Source organism: Thamnophis elegans, chromosome 2, assembly GCF_009769535.1.
Source record: "Thamnophis elegans isolate rThaEle1 chromosome 2, rThaEle1.pri, whole genome shotgun sequence".
NCBI lineage: Eukaryota > Metazoa > Chordata > Lepidosauria > Squamata > Colubridae > Thamnophis > Thamnophis elegans.
The window spans coordinates 125,864,668-125,878,703 of record NC_045542.1 but is presented as its reverse complement, the minus strand read 5'-3'; the positions used below and the strand labels follow the sequence as shown (position 1 = coordinate 125,878,703).

The 14,036-nt window shown below is 37.5% G+C and overlaps 1 protein-coding gene across 1 annotated transcript in view; it reads left to right on the top strand.

Annotated features, from left to right (window-relative positions):
- The window catches only part of ITPR1 (inositol 1,4,5-trisphosphate receptor type 1), a 264,200-nt gene that overhangs the window by 247,502 nt on the left and 2,662 nt on the right, over positions 1-14,036 (top strand). The gene's annotated exons all lie outside the window — the stretch shown is intronic.

Below are 14,036 nucleotides of genomic sequence, written 5' to 3'. Positions count from 1 at the left end.
TCACTTAATCCTGAATTCAGTTTCCTGATTAACTTAAAGCACTGATGGGCCAGAACCGTGTGTTTCATTTTTCTCATGCCTTCTGCCTCATCAGAAGTCTATCTGGATGACTATTCCAGCTGAATGTTTGCCTCCATTTATAATAAAATGCATGTGGTTGCCCTTGGAAGACGCATTATGCAGCATATATTAAATGGGTTTTGAAGATAAATCCCCTTAAAATCTCTTGTTATGTAATCCATTCTGCTTTGAATTCTTTTAAGTCTGTGTCCTACTTCTGAGTATTCCCTAAATAATAGCTGCTTTTAAAAAGTGTTGTGAGTAATCGTCTGACAGTAGATTAATGGGTTAGGAAAGCTTGTCACCTTATCTTGTTCTCACAGGGCTAGAAAGTTTTTGGAATGTAATTTTGTATTTAAGTCAGAAAGCATTTGCCTGTAAAAATAAATGAATGTTATGTTTGTAATGGCATATAAATGACAAAAGTTTTGTAAACATGCGATAGCACATATTAAGGAACTTTTGATACAGAAAACAACATGGCTTTTTAAGTATAATTTAATAACCATTCACACAGCAATCTAGCAGGATGAATTAAAGAGAAGAATGGCCTGTGTTTCTAAGAACATGTGAAAATGCCAAGCAATCAATTATTACCAGAACTTTTTATGGAACAAAATGCTTTTTAAAAATTATACTCCTTGTTCAACAAGGTTTGCATTCCATGGAAAGAAGCTGTGTGTCCACATATCAGTAAAAATAGGCTTTGTTGGTTATCTCAGGAACCACATCATCAGTAACTGCACTTGACTTGTCTTGGCTGTCAAGGGTATTGAAAAATACTAAAATACCAAATTCTCAAGCTGAATGAACCTTCAGAGTCTCTCAGAAAACAATAGCAACTCCATCTGCACTCTAGCTGGTATGTCATGGCTGGTGCCAAACCAGAAACCCTATGAGTACCATTTGAAAGAAGGACACGCCTTGTCATGCTTTGCCTGGTCTCAGTAACACATGCCAAGTCAGGTCTCTCATCTAGGATTAGATCCCAGATGAGATTAACTTTATTACAGGCCAACATGGTATTTAAAAAGCACCAGCTGGAGGTCAGAGCTGCTCAAAATTTGACAACCAGGAACTGGAGATAGAGGCAGGTGACTGGAACATGGGACCTATAAGAGACATAGGTTTTCCATTCCCTGTAAGCAGTCTATCCCAATTCCCACAATATCTCCCATTTACTACTATTACTACTACTACTACTACTACTACTACTACTACTACTACTACTACTACTACTACTACTACTACAACAACAACAACAACAATCTTATTCTTATCTGCTCTTAATTCTCCCAAACTCCTCCTCATCCTTGCTCACTGTCCATCGTGGCCAAGGTCTCGTTACATCATCCTTTCACACCCTGTTTCTCAGGTTATCAGATTGGCATCAGGACAGTCCTGTCAAACACTCATTGCTAGCACAACCACACCCTAATGTGCAACCCTTTATGAGGATTAATTGCAGCCCCACCCTCCTTCCATTGTTCATAAACTTCATTCATGAAATTCAGTACTAGTAGCGACTGCAAACATTTCTAAAGAAAAGCGATGGTAAACAATGGGACATTGTACAAGTGAAAAAATAATTTTGTTAGAACGCTTAAAACACCTTTTTCTCTTTATTGATATAGTGCAGAAATACTACTTCCAAAGGGTTTTTTTTAAAAAAAAATCAATTATGGATGTTTTCCCAAAAAGGCAAGATACACAGGGGTTTAATGTGCCCAGTTAATTTTATAGCTGTAACAATTGGCTTTAAAAAGTGGGTGTGCCATACCATGTTGCTGCAGGATAGAATAAATCCATTCTGCATGTATCTAGTATTGTCTGCCCTCTAGGGGTATAATTGGTATCTACTTTTGCCATGGCAAACTGATCTTTTGTGTCACCCTGTTGTATCATTGCCTCATTAATTGAAGATAAAAATGGAATGGTCTACAGAGCTGATCACCTGTATGATTGGCTATGTAGAATCAATTTGTTTTTATTGTAACTGGCCACAAATAGGGATCTTTCTCATTTTATTTCAAGGACTATTTCTTGTGGTTTGGTAAGTAAGGCTACTTACATTTATAGCAACCATGGTTGCCATAAAAATTAATGCAGCAGGGATTGCAAGCTCTTACATGCTGAGATAGAATTGTTAATAATTTCTACAACTAATTTATGTTAAAAACTCTTTCAGATTGAAAATTGCAGAGCTGACTACTATACAATTTAGGTGGTCATACTGACTGATTCTTTTACTGATCTGTACCATGTTTAATCAATGTTATTTCTCTTATAATATGCCTTTTTCTTTTTCTGTAGTTTCAGGAAAGTTCATTTTAATCCTTTCTTCTGGGTAGCAATGTAGCCAGCTAAACATTGATTGCCTATCTTAATGTTTCTAGGATTCCTTGCCTTATGGAACTTCCTTGCAATCATCAATTTTATTTTCCCAAACCTGCAAAATAGTATTTAAAAAATTGCACTTGCCTTTACAAGAAAACACAAGGAATTTCTTGAGGTCACTATATGAGCTGATCAATATTCCCTCTTTGTGATCAACACAGCAAAACAAAAAAAAATTACTTAACTGATACACTAAGATGCTGTAGTTCTTTTAGAAACAAAATTAGCATACATTTGTACACTAATTCCCTCACCATATTACTATGATGGGAATCTTGAGGATGGATGGATGGATGGATGGATGGATGGATGGATGGATGGATGGATGGATCTTTTCTGCCATCCACATATTGCATAGAAAGGCAATGGCACTTTTGTAACTTATTTTTTACCTAAGTATTTATACCTGTATTTGCAATGTCTGGGGAAAGGAAGGTAACTTGTAATTAATGCAGATAATGTACATGAGAGCATATGCACCAAAGATGAATTCCTTGTGTGTCCAATCACACTTGGCCAATAAAGAATTCTATTCTATTCTATTCTATTCTATTCATAGGCTACAGGAGTTCCATTGCAACTGATGCAGGCTGCTTTGGCTGTTTGTAGGTCTCTTCTCCCACACACTGTAGCTTAGCCAAAGTGAGCAGGGTGAAATTGAAGACTTCTGTTTGATTCTCTCTTCCCTTTGGCACTGGACCAGCCAGCATGCAAATCACCAGACTGCTTTATGTGGGTTATTTATTTATTTTTAGCTACAGCCTTGAACAAAATAGCCTGCTTGAGCCAGGAACAGGAAAGTGAAAAGAGCCAAGAGTTTCCACCAGTAGGAAAACAGATTGCCCAGAAGTTCATGTATTGCAGCTTATAATAACCACAGTCTAATTCCAACATTAGTTGACCAGATAGATCTAGAACAGATTTTGAACTGTCACAAAGTCCTTGTATGAAATGTATTTAAAGTTTAGGAGTTAATTCTTCCTTATGCCCAAATAATTGTACTCTGGAGAGTCCCCTAATGTACGTGTGTATCTGTGGCCGTGTATAGTATTTGGGACACATTCACAGTCAAATCAAATACTTGAAAAACCATTTTTTTTCATTAGACTTGAAAGTTTAAGAGAGGATGTAGAATTGTTTACTTACATAATTTACTTGCTTGCTTGCTTGCTTGCTTGCTTGCTTGCTTGCTTGCTTGCTTGCTTGCTTGCTTGCTTGCTTGCTTATATGCCATTCATCTCATCCAGAGGCATTTTTACTACTTTGGAAATATCAGTACTAACTACACTATTGGATTGGTGGGTCATGAGTAGTTTTATGTTGACTTGTAGGGTTGTCTTTAAATTAGAGAGCCTAACTCACACAGAAGAATTTGCAGATATTTGAATAAAATTGAGTTTTGTCTCATACTGCCCATAACATGTTGAAATGGCTGACTGTGATCTACATATGACTACATCTTGTAGTATTAACTACTATTATTGCTTATACTTGAATGCCCGCTAACTCCCAATGCCTCACAACAATTAAGCAAAGAAATTACAATAAAATCAATAAAAGGTGGCAAGTGGAATAGATAAGTATGAGGTCTCACTCTCCCTTGCCAAAGGTCTGGGTGAAGAACCAAGTCTTCACTCTTCTGAACAACAGGAGAGTGGTGACCCTCTGGTTCTTGGAAGGAACTTCATTCCAGAGGGTAGGCAAGGCTACGGAGAAAGTGCATTTCTGTGGTTCCAATCATTCACATTGTTTAATCAAACCCAGATGGTGCCAACCTTACAAGATTGAAGTGGTCAGGCAAATGATATGGAAGACAAGTGTTTCCTTGAGTAACCAGCCCATATACTGTTTAGGACTTTATAGGTAACAATCAAAACCTTTCAGAATCTGGAAAATAAACTAGCAGCCCCTGCAGCTCATAGGTCAGTGATGATGAACCTTTTTTGCCTTGGATGCCAAAAGCACATGCACACTATCGCATGCCCACACCCATAATTAAAGCCCCCCAAACTTACCCCTGTCCATGAGTGTGTGACCCCCCCTCACTGCCCCGTGCATATGCACATGGCTTTTTTGGAGTCTGGGGAGGGTGAAAACGGCCTCCCCCGGAGGCCCTCTGGAGGCTGAAAATGCCCTCCCAGAGCTTCAGCGTGAGCCCTGTACTTACCTGGCATCACATGGAGACTCCTGGGAAGGGAAGGGCAGCTGAAAATCAGCTCGAGCTGAGTTAGGACAATGGCTCGCATGCCCGCTGATATGGCTCCGCATGCCACCTGTGGCACACGTGCCATAGATTCGCCATCACGGTCATAGTCTTCTAGGGCCATACCAGGGCCAGAAGGGATAAGAAAAAAATGGAAAGGAATCAAGTTCTAGGACATTATTTGAAGGGACTAAAGATCAAGACTTAAAAGTAAATGGAAGGAATATACAGTGCTTTTATTTGATCTAGGGTAAATAATTTAGTTTTTTTTCTGGTAACCCTATGGATGTTTGTACTGAAGTAATAGGGCTTTAAGGATTTGTTTATAGATAAGAGATAAGATATAGCAATAGCAATAGCAGTTAGACTTATATACCGCTTCATAGGGCTTTCAGCCCTCTCTAAGCGGTTTTACAGAGTCAGCATATCACCCCCACAGTCTGAGAGGAAGAGATTGTTTATATTTTAAGGTAAGGTGACAGGTTACTAAAATTGATTATATTTGCTGTGATGAAGGGAGAGGTGATTTCTTTATATCTTTTTTTCTTTTTTTCTTATATTATTTTTTATTTTCTATTTTTTTTCTTATTTTTACCTTGCATTTTTTCTTTTTCCTGTTTATTATTTTTAATGTTGCTATTGTAATTTTTAATAAAATTGCTCTTTTAAAAACCATAAGTTTGATTTGATTTGAAGCAATTGTGTTTTTTTTCTTTGCAGAAAATTGTATTTTTAAAATTACCGTAAGCACAAAACAGACCCTGTTTTGGAACATATCTCATTCTGTAGCCCCAAGAAACATCAGTCTAACCCAGTGTTTCTCAACCTTGGCAACTTGAAGATATCTGGACTTCAAGTCCCAGAATTCCCCAGCCAGCATTCGCATTCGCTGGCTGGGGAATTCTGGGACTTGAAGTCCAGACATCTTCAAGTTGCCAAGGTTGAGAAACACTGGTCTAACCTCTTTCAACTATTTGTGCCAAAAGAGAAGAAAAACTGGGGCTGGGCATTACCTGTTCTGCCCTTCTATTCATTTGGTCCTTTTCTCCTATATCTATTGACCAATATTTTCAGAGTGAGGCTCCATTACCTTGAGCAGATTACAAAATATTACTGAATATAGATGGTGCGTGTGCAGACGTTTTTTTTTTTTGTTAAATGAGCCTTTTTATGCAATTAATTCCAGCACAGCCACTCATGCTATAATCTGTCCTGATTTATTTATGTAATCCCTTTTGTGCCATATAACAAAAACTAGGTTAGCAGAAGGCCTTGCACTGTCATAGAATGAAAGACCCAAAGGAACCTCCTCTGGGCAATCCCTCAACTGCCTTTCATCACTGATTATGTAAAACCTTAGTGGCGCTTCCTTGTCATGAAAATTACTTCATCATAGGAAACAGCTGCTAAACTAACTGTGAATTTCCCTGTAGCCTTGAACTATTTCCAGATAATTTTAAACTACACAAGTCTTTGTACATCCTAGCTTTTAAATCATGGAAATTAACTTTATTTCCTTCATTATTTTAAGGGTTGCCACCTGCAAATTTCAGAATATCAGTCAGATAGTTGCCCTGTTTTATTAATTTGTCTCTTGTACAAGGAAGCTCAGGGGTGGCACTAGCAAATTAGGTGTGGTTAAGTTTAGTTAATTAGGAGGACAACAATTAACTCCAGACACAAAGGGCAATCAGCATATCACTCTTAGTTGTGTTAAAAAGCTGGGGAGAAAATAAGTAGTTGGTTAGTTTCTTTCCCTCCCTTCCTTTAAAAAAATGAAGGGAAGAAGTAATGAGTGGCAGAAGCCCAATTGTTTTGTTCATTTCACTTAGATTTTTCAGAAATTACTAAATAATTAGGCTTTGATTCATCCAAAGTTCTAAAAATCCCCTTTTTAACTCTTTCTAATTTTTTTCCTCCGCCATCTCATACTACAATCTGTAAAAAAAAAACAAAAAAACCTCAACTTCACTTTTTCCTTGCATTCATCCTTTCCACATCATGGGCATTGCCTTGTGAGTACAATTCTGAGAATCAAACTTGTAATGTTGAAATGGATTTGCAAAAAAGATTTTCTGTTCTCATAGAAATAGCCTAAGAAGTTATTCTTGAATTATTTTTCCTGCTGATTCTAAAATATCCATCCTTAATGTAATTAAGTGCCTTTGTTCATTTGCTGAAAGGAGCAAAATCATCTTGGGCAGGGATTGGATCTTTTGTTTGTTTGTTTGTTTGTTTGTTGTCGGGGAATGCAAATCTTCTAATGTCCTGATTCTTGGCAATTGTTATATGTTATACAATTCCTAGTATATACAGTACTATTTTATCACAGTGCCACAGCAAGTAATGTATCATACAAATGTGCCTTTTGACCTGTACTTTTTCTCAGCAGTTTAAATCTTGGTCTGTTAGCTTTTCCATACTAATTCTTTTTTTATGAGGCATCCATTTATTTATTTATTATTTATTTTAGAAAATGTATATTGCCACCTACTCGCCCATGACAACTCAAGGCGGCTTACATGAATATAAAAACCATCATGTAAAAATAAAAGAAAATATTAAAAAATAATAAATGATTAAAATAGTAACCCCCCCCCCCAATACCGGCAACAACACATATTCGTACAAGCCATTTAATGGGCTCCATCATCCATGCTGGGTTCCCCAGTTCCATTGGTAGAACCAGGTTTTCAGCCCCTTCCGAAAGAGTGTTAGAGTGGGGGCCAATCTAATCTCTGGGGGAATGATGTTCCAGAGAAAGGGAGCAACCACAGGGAAGGCCCTTTTTCTGGGTCCCGCTAGTTATATCTCTCTAGGGCCATGATGGCGAACCTATGGCACGCGTAGGTGCCCTCTCTGTGGCCACGTGCGCCATCGCCAGCTGCTCTTCTGGTTTCCGTCATGCACATGCACAACTGCTCTTTGCAGATGCTGGAGTGCCAAAAAATGGCCTGAAAACGCCCCCCAAAACAGCCCAAAAACAGATAGTTTGGGGGGTCGTTTTCAAGCCCAAAACAGTCCAAAAAAAGACCTGAAAATGACCCAAAAAACCCAGCCTTAAAACAGCCCGAAAACAGGCATGTGCACATTGGCCACTGGTCTTCAGGTTTCTGGTACTGTGGCTTGCACATGTATGCACATTCTGTTTTGGGCACCTGGTTCTAAAAAGGTTTGCCGTCACTGCCCTAGGGGATGGGACCCGTAACATTCCTTGTCTTCTGGTTCTAGTGGGTCGGGTAGATTCAACTCTGTTTTTTTTTGGAAATGTAACACATTCAGGCAGTGTTATCTCCACCACTACCCCATCCTTAAATTTCTCAGTCTTTTCATTTGAGGGTGCCGTCTTTTTCTTTTTTGTTCAGTACGAAACTATTTGCTACTTTTTAAAAGGAAAGAAACTGTGGGTGGAATGTCAGAATGCTTACAATGCAACACCCTTTTGAACCACTGCCAAAGTAGATGATGTTTTAAAAATAAAATCCATTTGGAAAGACCCCCTGTAACAAAATTCAGTGAAAGCATGGAAGAGCGTTTCTCAGAATGCATTAAATTTCCCATCACGTGGGGAAACTTCCTTTTAAATACTTTAAAAAAAAATGCATTGTTGTGGATGCTTTAAAGCTTGGCCATCACCGCCCCCATGTCTGAGATTCTGATGATAGCTACTTGAAAGGGACTTTTCCAACATTACCTAGAAAAGAGCAAGCCAGAAACAACACTTGTGGTTAGCCATCTTCCGTCAGTGGGTTAATTCAGTTTGTCTGTTTCAATAGAGGAAGCTTTGCTGGGAAGTGGGAACTGACAACTCAATCAGGGTTGTTGGAGGGTCACAGCAGATAGTGCATAACAACAGTGGTATGGGGGCAAACAATAGGAAGGGGGGTGTAGATAGAAACATGGAAACAAATCCAAAATAAAGCTTTTGAATTGTGCTTACTTCTATTTAACGTACTGTGCTTGCAGAATCAGACTCCAAGGGTGCTATTAAAATAACTAAAGGATTATTTGACTTGAAGATTTTTAACAACCCACAAGTTAACGAAGAAAAGTCAGAAGGAATGACCAACTACATCAAAAACAATGTAATAGTCATAATAAGCCTTGAAAATTAAGACTGAAAAGCAGTGGAAAAGAGAGAGTGAATAAAATGAACAATTGTTCTCAAAACAATGTATAAGAAATAGAAAAAGGATTAATAGAAATGAAACACAATGAAAGAGGAGACTTCATAATATCACTCCAAGATCAGGACAATTATATACCTTCTAAAGGAAATTGCTGCAAATAGAAACTTTGCTAGTGAAGGAAAGTTCTGATCTACGACTAAAAAATGGATTACTTCTCCCTCAAAAAATTGGGATTGTTTTAAGGGTGGTGAAGTTATATCCAGGTTTAACTGGCATAGAAAGAGCAACAGAAGATAAACAAACCTGAGGCCCTTTCACATTTGTTCTTCTATTGCTCCTTCTATGCCAGTTAAACCTGGATACAACTTCACCACCCATATTGAGATTAATACAATCCCAATCTTTTGTGAAAGAGGAGCAATCCATTTCTTAGATCAGAAATATATAATCAACGAGTAGATTTCATAATCTCACTCCCAAGTCAGTGAATCGAGTCTTACTCCACCTCCGATCTAATACTGCTGAGAGTAACATGTCAAAGTGGGCTAACCAAAAGGTTCTACTGAGAAAATAAGTGGAATAAGTAGTTTGGTTATTTTAAAAATGTCATCTGGAACCACCTCTGGATACTGGTTTTAGCACCTAGATGCATCTGCCTGGCAATTTCAAAGGTGGTTTGACAGATTTCAGATTTAGCTCTCTCTAAATGTAGAGGCAACAAAGATGAAATATCAATGCCACAGGTCAGCTATTTTTTTTTCTTTCCAGATTGATGAAAAGCCACCAAGGAGAATTAATGAGACCAATGGGCCATTAGAAAACAAGAGTTTAAGCCAATAAGAGTTTGTGCATGGACTCTTGCTTCTGGTAAAATCATATCAGCCTCTGTGCAGATTAAAGAAATTAAAGCACAGTATAGGGTGTGAACGAGCAAGGACTAACAGACTTTAAATCATAGTAGATGCATATCCGCGTACCATATAGAATATGGGACATGTTTCACCTCTGAAAGCTTAATAATAACAGGACTGTATCTTTGGAGTGAAAATATTGCCTTGGTACTATTGTTAGCTTTGGCAGAAATGGCTCTCAGTAATTCTGGATAAAGTGTGGTGGCTTGAGAAATTATACTAAGGTATGTAAACATAGGAATTGCTCAGTTTTATTCTTTCCAATTTGTCACTGATTTTTGTGGCAACTTGCTCATAATGTTGTTCTTTATTAATTTATATTGTATTGCTTTTTAATTAATAACAAAAAAGCAAAACACAAAATCATTGACTTGGAGATATAGATAGATAGATGATAGGTAGGTAGGTAGGTAGGTAGGTAGGTAGGTAGGTAGGTAGGTAGGTAGATAGATAGATAGATAGATAGATAGATAGATAGATAGATAGATAGATAGATAGATAGATAAAGATATAGCTAGATATAGCTAGATATAGATATATTGTCAGGGAGAAAAAAAGAATACATAAAAGTGTTTTAACAAAAAAAAAGAAAAGAAAAAAAACAGAGATCATTGATAAGCTTTCAGTGAAATGAAAATCCAGACACTCTTGTGTTCAGATGACATTCAAGAGAGGATAACTGGTGTGCAAAAAGATCATTGACTTGAGGGGTGCAGAAATGATGCTTTAGGATATTTTTCTGTACGTGCAAGAAAAACACCTTTAATCAATGCCAGAGCATTCATTCTACTGGAGCTGATTGACTGGTCTGAAGATGTATGTGAGCCACCTTTGATGTTCAAACTGACTACAGCGGAAACAAAGAAGTTCATTGATGAACAAGTGCAAGTACCACAGTGGCCCTGTCGTGCTCCATCAATAGAGAGATTTGTGAAACAGGTCACAGAAGGCAGCAAGCACCAAACACAGGAGAAATGTGAGGGTTATATCAGAGGCCAGGAAGCAAGCTGGCAATGGATGCCGAAGAACAAGACTGGATGAAACCCGCTTAGACATTTTTGTAACTCAGATAATTGCTTTCTGATGTTCGTTTATGAGTGTATGGATTATTTTTTGCTTAGCTAGATAACATTCATGCAGGAAAAAAAACCTTTAATTTTTGTAGCACAAGGTGCAATTTTGAGAAGATAAAGTTAACAGTATGTGGGTTACAAGAGATTTTTGTGAGGTATGTGATCAGACGTGGACTTACCAAACTAAATGTTGTGCAATTGCAAAAATAACAGCAGATTTGAATTCTTGGTGTAAAAAACCATATGTTTAGAACCCCCTCACTGAAAATAATTGCAAAAATTAATTTTCACCCCATTAAATGACACACCCTATTATAACACATAACATAACACATATAACATAACATACAATAACAATGTCAGTGTAACTTGGGTGGGTTCCGGCAGTCACTACTGCCGATTCACTTGTGGGCGCGCACATGCACAGTGCAATAAAAGTTGCTATGCGCAGAAGCAAAAAAAACCAAGATGGCAGCTCCTACGGCACCACCCAGACAACCTGTTCAGGGGTGTGGCAGGTCTGGGTCACTGCCAGTTCCAGTGACCAGGGCTGCCAAACCATTACTGGTTTGGCCAAAGCGGTCTGAACCAGTAGGAACCCACCACTGGTGTAACTTTATAACATTACAATTCCTTATATACATGTCTAATACAAAAATATTCAACTCCATATACATTCAACTTCATACATATTTCTAATATGTTTATACAACTTTTGCAGGATTGGAAGGATAAATCTACCACTCCATTTATTTAATGGTTGAAAACCTGCTTGCACTTGCATCACCAGATTGGTTTTTCAAAAGAAAGGTAGTCTTAGCCTTAGTCTTGATAAGCCCTTTCCTTAAAGAATTCTGCTAGAGTCTGTCAAGTTCCTCTGAGGCCCACTGGGGGTGTTAGTAAAAAAAAAAACTTGCATCAATGTCACACACCATTCTTTACTACTGAATTTGAACAAAAATTGTTTGCCAAACTTAATTTTTTTATTTGTCCTTTAAACTAAAATCCTTAAATGAATAAAGTTTTGAGTAGGAGGTAGCAAAATGAGTCAATGTTCTTACAGAGACAAAACAATGTTGTGGCTCAAGAAGTAATGTTCTTAAATAATTGATATTAATCTGATGGATTATGTTTGCTGAGAATAGCTATATAACCGATTAATATGGTGAATTAAAAGGCAAAGCTGATTACTTTCCCAGGAAAGGGTTTTGTACCTGACCTCATTTTTAGTTTTACTTCTTCTAACCACATAAACATTGAGGGTCTATGTGGGGACACAATAATTTAGAATAATGTTTTTTTTTAATTTATGAATGTATTCACAACAAATGATTTCCAAAGAAGCTTTCTATTCCTACATACACAATTGTAAGCATTGCATAGCATTTTATTAGCTATGAGCATAGCTATTTTTAAACATTCGCATTTGAAAATCAAACTATAGGACACAACATGACACAATTGAGCCCAAAATTTGTTGTCGAGTGAGATACTTGTTAAGTGAGTTTTGCCCCACCTTTTACCACCTTTCTTGCTACAGTTGTCAAGTGAACCACTGCATCTGTTAAGTTAGTAACATGGTCGCCAAGTGAATCTGGCTTCCTCATTGACTTTGCTTGTCAGAAGGTGATCCACATGACCAAGTTGTCAAGCATCTGGAATTTTATTAAGTGACCATGGGGATGCTGCAATGGTCATAAGTCACTTTTTTTTAGTGCCATTGTAACTGAACAGTTACTAAGTGAACTGTTGTAAATTAAGGACTACCTGTAATCTGGGGAGGTTGTGTTAAAAATGAAAAGGTGAGCATTAGAATGAAAGCAATCAAGATGCAACTGCAACAGTCAGATGTCCTCTATTATTGTGGTTGATTGACCACCTCGGACACTCTTTAAAGAGATGACTGTGTTTGTCTCTTTAGCCACTGCTGTATTTGGATATAAGGTATAAGTGATTAAACAAATAACAGTAGCAAAAGTAAAGTAATGAATGTGCCAACATGGCTGAATTCCTAAATAATATGCAAATATGTCTTTCATTATTATTCATTGATATACAACTTGATTTACAACTTAGCTACCGTTTGAAGAGTTGAAACTGGTGTCGAGGCTCATGATTTAATTAGGGCATCTGTTGGAACCCTGACAATTGGTATTTACAAGACATGGATCAAGATCAGAGGTGGGTTGCTCCCGGTTCAGCCTGGATTGGGTGAACCGATAGTAGCTCTGCCCACCTACCTAAACGCTTCTGCACATGCACGCGTGCAAGTGAACCGGTAGTAAAAAAAAAATAGAAACCCACCACTGATCATGCCAATGATCATGCCCACCACTGATCATGCCATGTATAAAATCTACTGTGTTCCAGTTTCAGAAGTTATCTCTCTACACAGCCCAGCTTTTTTACTTTCTCCTCAAACTTTTCTCTGAATTTTAATGTCCCCAATGTGGGCGAATAAAGAATCGAAGCACTAAAATGAATGGTACTGTATTGCAGTATTGCAATAGATTTCAATAATTGTAATATTGTATTGTAGTATTAAGATTGATATAAATATATACCAGTGTATACATGCAATGGGCAGAGTTATTTATAAACAAATTTCCAGACCATTAATTTGTTAATTAAGAGTAAATATGAACTTAAAACTCTTTATCTAAGACTGGAGGTTAACAGGTTACTCATTGGACTCTGTTCAGTCCATATTTGGCCAACTAGTCAAGCAAATTTTCTTTCCATTATCTTTGTGCTCCATATTCATCATGTAAAAATAACAAAACTATTCAAGGCTCTCCAAATTTCTTGACTTATGGGACTGTATAAAATAACATCTGACTTTCTAGGTGGTTGTTTTCTGAATGAATTGAGAGGCCTAGCCATTAAAATAAACAGTTCTTCCACAGAGTGGCCAAGGAGTAGACCACAAAATTGCTCTCTTTCACCTGTGGTAGAAGCCCAAAAGCCAAGTAAACAAACCCACTTTTTCTCTTGTGAACATATATCATTATTTTGTGTTAAATACTTTGAAAATATGTTGTATTCACAGAATGATCAGGATCAATAAACTAGACTTATCCTGTCATTTGGGAGAAAAAACCGAATGTGTTACCCAGAGTGCTATTCTCTCCAATGATGTATCATGACTTTTTTCCCTTTGCTAAACTGGCCATGGGTGTGGCCAACTATGAGATGCAATTATTCTAATAATGGTTTGTTTTGTGACTCCTGAACATCAGGCAATTTTTCCAAGATAAATATT